Consider the following 7,002-nt stretch of genomic DNA (forward strand, 5'->3'; position numbering starts at 1 on the left):
TTTTCCTGGAAAATTTCTTTCCCTTTCTGAATTTCCTGTAAGCTATCTTTGTGATGCCCTTCACCATAAGAGCACACAATCTTATCATCTCTTTATTAGCATCCATCTCAGATAGACTTTCAGTTTCTGAATCCTCATCATCATCATCAGAACTTGATGAATCTGAATCAGACTTTGTGATGAGAGCCTTTCCTTTACCTTTCTTTGAGGCAGCCACTTTGGGGGATTCCTCCTCAACCTTAAAAGCAACTGTTCTTGACTTTCTCCCATGTCTCTTGCTTCTTTGATCCATCTCAAGTTCATGAGTTTTGAGCATACCATAAATTTCATCAAGAGTAGTTTCATCAAGAGCATAGTTGTCTCTTATAGTAGTTGCCTTCAATCCCAACTTTCAGGAAGAGCTAAAAGGAATTTAAGATTAGTATCTTCAAGATCATATTCCTTATCCACCAGTGACAGATCATTCAAGAGTTTGACAAATCTGTCATATAAACAAGTTAATGACTCATCAGGTTTTGAGTCAAAGTGCTCATACTCTTGAGTGAGTATAGTCCTCCTGTTCTTCTTAATTGCATCAGTTCCCTGGCATCTTATCTCCAAGACATCCCATATCTCATTTGCAGTCTTGCTGTTAATTACCCTGTTTGACATGACATTATCAATGGCACTATGAAGCAAATGCCTTACCTTTGCATCCTTGGCAATAGATGAGATATCTTCATCTGTATATTCACTTTTCCCCTTTGGTATAGTCATTGCTGGCTGATCTGCAACTACAACAGAGAGCTTGGTTGGCTTATGTGGTCCTTCATTAATTCTGTCAAGGTATTCTGGATCTGTAGCTTCCAGATACATAGTCATCCTCACTTTCCATAAGGGATACTCGGAAGGTCTCAGTATGGGAACCCTAATAGTCTCATATCGATTATGAATTTGAGTCTTTGCAGTTTCTTCAGTTTTGGTGGGCTTAGTTGGAGTTTGTTCTTCTTCAGACATGATTGTTTTGGATCTTTACTGTATATGTGTTAACAGATAGGCTCTGATACCACTTGTTAGGTCACACACATTGTAGAAGGGGGTTGAATACAGTATATACTATAATCAAATCGAATTAAGAACACAAGTATGAAACACAGAATAATCTTATTAATAAAACATTATTACAATGGAACCGTTCTCTCTCAGTGACTAACAAATATCACGAGAGCTGCTAGGGTTACAATGAATAATATTCTCGATAATAATAACACACATCTAGTGGAAATCCTATGCTGTGTTTATATACCACACAGTTACAAGATAATCTTCTAATTGATATCGAATATAAGTCTGCATCCTAAAATATATCAATTAGTTATATTTTCCTCCAAGTCTTCTATTCTTCATAGAATTCTTCACCATGCATATCTCTTCTTGTGTTTGTCTTAATCTTCTTTCCTTCAATCAACCGCCTTCCTTATGTGAAAGTCTTATTAAGTCCTGATATTATCTCCTGATGAATATCTTCTGATATCTTAGGTTCTGATAACTTAAGTTCTGATATCTTAAGTTCTGACTTCAGTATAAGTACTGATTTCCAGTTAAGTCCTGATTTGTGCTGTTAGTCAAGATCTGAAAACTAAACACAAATCATTATTAGACATGACATCACAAATATATCTAACAACTTTGCACCGTATAAGATTCACTTAGCACCATATATTACACAATTAACATGTTAACATCATATACATTCAATTTAACATCCTTTTACCAACTCTTGGTACCACTTTTATACGAGTCAATTTTGGGTCATATTTTGGCTCTAATCAACCTTGTAAGTAATTTTACAACATATTAGAGTGATTTTGCACCCCATAAGAGTCACTTGCCACCATACATATGTACAATTGACATTTAACATCGTATACATGCAATTTGACATCCTTTACCCACCTCTTGGTACCACTTTTATACGAGTCAATTTTGGGCAACAATTTGGCTACAATCCACCATGTAAGTCCCTTTTCACCATGTTAGAGTCACTTTGCACCCTATAAGATTCACTTGGCACCATATATTACCCAATTAATATGTTAACATCATATACATCCAATTTGACATCCTTTTACCACCTCTTGATATCGCTTTTATACCAGTCAATTTTGGGCCATATTTTGGCTCTAATCAACCTTGTAAGTAACTTTACACCATATTAGAGTGATTTTGCACCCTATAAGAGACACTTTCCACCATATATTTGTACAATTGACATGTTAACATCGTATACATGCAATTTGACATCCTTTACCCACCTCTTGGTACCAATTTTATACGAGTCAATTTTTGGCAACATTTTGGCTGCAATCCACCATGTAAGTCACTTTTCACCACGTTAGAGTCACTTTGCACCCTATAAAATTCATTTAGCACCATATATTATACAATTAACATATTAACATCATATACATTCAATTTGACATTACCACTTTTATACGAGTCAATTTTTGGCAACATTTTGGCTGCAATCCAGCATGTAAGTCACTTTTCACCATGTTAGAGTCACTTTGCACCCTATAAGAATCACTTAGCACCATATATTACACAATTAACATGTTAACATCATATACATTCAATTTGACATCCTTTTACCACCTCTTGGTACCACTTTTATACGAGTCAAGTTTTGGCAACAATACACCATGTAAGTCATTTATCACCATGTTAGAGGCACTTTGCACCCTATAACATTCACTTGGCACCATATATTACACAATTAGCATGTTAACATCGTATATAAGCAATTTGACATCTTTTACCCACCTATTGGTACCACTTTTATACGAGTCAATTTTTGGCAACATTTTAGCTGCAATCCACCATGTAAGTCACTTTTCACCATATTAAAGTCACTTTGCACCCTATGAGATTCACTTAGAAACATATATTACACAATTAACATGTTAACATTATATACATTCAATTTTACATCCTTTTACTACCTCTTGGTACCACTTTTATACGAGTCAATTTTGGGCAACATTTTGTCTGCAATCCCCCATATAAGTTACTTTTCACCATGTTAGAGCACTTTGCACCCTATAAGATTCACTTAGCACCATATATTACATAATTAACATGTTAACATCATATACATTCAATTTGACATCCTTTTACCACCTCTTGGTATCACTTTTATATGAGTCAATTTTTGGTCATATTTTGGCTCTAATCAACCTTGTAAGTAACTTTACACCATATTAGAGTGATTTTGCACCCTATAAGAGTCACTTGCCACCATATATTTGTACAATTGACATGTTAACATCGTATACATGCAATTTGACATCATTTACCCACCTCTTGGTATGACTTTTTTAAGAGTCAATTTTGGGCATCATTTTGGTTGTAATCCACCATATAAGTCACTTTTCACCATGTTAGAGTAACTGTGCACCCTATAAGATTCACTTGGCACCATATAATACACAATTAACATGTTAAAATCATATACATCCAATTTGACATCATTTTACCACCTCTTGGTACCACTTTTATACGAGTCAATTTTGGGCCACATTTTGGCTCTAATCAACCTTGTAAGTAACTTTACACCATATTGGAGTAATTTTGCACCCTATAAGAGTCACGTGCCACCATATATTTGTAAAATTTACATGTTAACATCGTATAAATGCAATTTGACATCCTTTACCCACATCTTGGAACCACTTTTATAAGAGTCAATTTTGGGCAACATTTTGGCTGCAATCCCCCATGTAAGTTACTTTTCACCATGTTAGAGTCACTTTGCACCCTATAAGTTTTAATTAGCACCATATATTACACAATTAACATGTTAAAATCATATACATTCAATTTGACATCCTTTCACCACCTCTTGGTACCACTTTTATACGAGTCAAATTTTGGCAACATTTTGGCTGCAATCCACCATGTAAGTCACTTTTCACCATGTTGGAGTCACTTTGCACCCTATAAGATTCACTTGGCACCATATATTACACAATTAGCATGTTAACATATTATATAAGCAATTTGACATCCTTTACCCACCTATTGGTACCACTTTTATACGAGTCAATTTTTGGCAACATTTTCGCTGCAATCCACCATGTAAGTCACTTTTCAACATGTTAGAGTCACTTTACACCCTATAAGATTCACTTAGCACCATATATTACACAATTAACATGTTAACATCATATACAATCAATTTGACATCCTTTTACCACCTCTTGGTACCACTTTTATACGAGTCAATTTTGGGTCATATTTTGGCTCTAATCAACCTTGTAAGTAACTTTACACCATATTAGAGTGATTTTGCATCCAATAAGAGTCACTTGCCACTGTATATTTGTACAATTGACATGTTAACATCGTATAAATGCAATTTGACATCCTTTACACACCTCTTGGTACCACTTTTATACGAGTCAATTTTGGGCAACATTTTGGCTGCAATCCACCATGTAAGTTACTTTTCACCTTGTTAGAGTCACTTTGCACCCTATAAGATTCACTTAGCACCATATATTACACATTAACATGTTAACATCATATACATTCAATTTTACATCTTTTTACCAACTCTTGGTACCACTTTTATACGAGTCAATTTTTGGCCACATTTTGGCTCTAATCAACCTTGTAAGTAACTTTACACCATATTAGAGTGATTTAGCACCCTATAAGAGTCACTTGCCACCATATATTTGTACAATTGACATGTTAACATCGTATACATGCAATTTGACATCCTTTACCCACCTCTTTGTACCACTTTTATACGAGTCAATTTTGGGCAACAATTTGGCTACAATCCACCATGTAAGTCACTTTTCAGCATAGAGTCAGTCGAATCCCCGTTGCCTCCTTGAAAGAGAGATGTCCTAAACCGCTAGACGATGGGGGCATATTTACCCAACGTCCTCCACCGTTGCTCATTGTAAGAATAGGTTCTTAGTATTGTCAATAAAGTCGACAGATTCAATAAGTACATCCATCATTTTTCCCTTTTTCATCATTGAATTTAGAAATCATTCATTTATTAATATTAATTAATAATAGAAATTAATAAAATTCTATATATATATAGATATATAGAAATAATACGGAAGGTAGGATTCTTTCGGGGAGTGGTGCGTCAGAAAAGAAAAAAAAAAGAGAAGAAGGATCAAGAAGTTCTCGAAAAAAATTTCTATTCCTATAAGAAGTTCGTTCGGGGACAAGTAGAATCTATTCATCACATTTTTGGATTAAATTTCTTGAATCTATATCTATGTCTAATTGATAGGTGTACATGCATCAATCAAACAAATTTATTTTTGATCGGTTTTGAAACAATTCATTGGTAGATAAATCAAATTCTATTATTATTCAAGAATAAGCCACTAGCCACTATGAAGGTACTGTCTGGACTTATGTATATATACTTAAATATATAATATATGCACATGGATCCGTTTTATCCATATCCATAGAGTTACTAAATCAGGAATTGAATCAAAAGGGCCCTTTTAACTCAGCGGTAGAGTAACGCCATGGTAAGGCGTAAGTCATCGGTTCAAATCCGATAAGGGGCTTTGGCTTTTTCATATAACTACAGCCGTAGTATTCATATTTGAAACAAGAATTGAGAGATTTTAAATAGAACAAACAAAATAAAAAGTAAACCGCGGTATAATAAAAAAATAGGTTATCATCCTACTAAATTAGAATTTATTAGAGTATAGGAGTTTAGTGAATAGGTAGAAAGTTGAACATATAGGAGTTTCTTTTTTCAGTAAATTCTAATTCAGTAGGATGATAAGTCGTCAGGATGATAAGGCGTCTCTGGAATTACCAAACTTTCCTTTTTCCGTTTTGCTAATTAAATGCATTGTAAAGATTACAAATCAACAAAATAAAAATTAAGTGGACCTGACCCATTGAATCATGACTAGATCCGCTATTCTGATATTAAAATTTGATAGAGACAAAATTGCAACAAGTTAACCCCTTTTTTATTTTATTTTGGCTCCGCAAGAATTTGTCGATATTTACAATTCAATCTTAGTGTTCCTAGATATTCCATAGGAAAAAATAGTTATTTCGTTCCTCCACAGATAAACTTTTATTCCAAGTCACAACATAAGAGCCCTTCTTTGATTGCACCCTATAAGATTCACTTGGCACCATATAATACATAATTAATATGTTAACATCATATACATCCAATTTGACATTCTTTTACCACCTCCTGGTATCACTTTTATACCAGTCAATTTTGGGCCACAATGTGGGAAAATTTACTGGATAGTTAGAAAGTGCAATGCTAAGAGAGTATCCCTATTCATTTTCTATCTTATTCCGGGACGGAATCCTTTTAAGGAGGGGAGACTGTAATAACCCCAAAAATTTTGGACTTTTTGTAACCCATATGAATAGTGATTTTGCTGATTTTGCTGAATAAGAAAACTTTTCATGTCACGCTATGTAGGGTTCTTTTATTGATATTCTGAGATCTTATTAGTACTCTATATGGTATATAAGTGTATGTAAAGATCGTCGGAATCCAAATTCGAACACTTTGATTTTTCCCGAAAACCCACCAGATACAGAAAGAATTGAGTATAAGGTAACATGATTAAAAGGATTTAAATTCAAGGATTATAAGAGAGGATCATAAAAGGAATATATAATATTGAGAAATGTGGGAACCCAAGTAATAAGATCCCGGGTATGATCCCTCAAACGATAAACGAGAACGAAAGTTAAGCGAACCGTATAACAGATAAGCGGTCATTAGCCAAGTAATTAGGGGTTAATCAAAGAGGTTAGTGGATTATGATATCATCACACCACAAGGAAAAGACATGTGGCAATTGGATGACATAAGAAACATGACATAAGCGTGACAAAAAGATGTGTGTTGTTGGTTGATTCTTGACCATGCAAAAGTTACCATGGTAAATCCTAAAAATTAGCCAAGCCATAAAAAGAAACAAAATAAATATC

At 34.2% G+C, this 7,002-nt stretch overlaps 1 non-coding gene across 1 annotated transcript; it reads left to right on the forward strand.

Moving 5' to 3' along the window:
* Positions 1-5,516: 5,516 nt before the first annotated feature.
* On the forward strand, positions 5,517-5,588 carry TRNAT-GGU (transfer RNA threonine (anticodon GGU)). Its single transcript has one exon. It is a non-coding gene; the product is annotated as a tRNA-Thr (tRNA).
* Positions 5,589-7,002: the final 1,414 nt, after the last annotated feature.

The sequence above is a fragment of the Apium graveolens genome, chromosome 5, assembly GCF_009905375.1.
Source record: "Apium graveolens cultivar Ventura chromosome 5, ASM990537v1, whole genome shotgun sequence".
Classification (NCBI taxonomy): Eukaryota; Viridiplantae; Streptophyta; class Magnoliopsida; order Apiales; family Apiaceae; genus Apium; species Apium graveolens.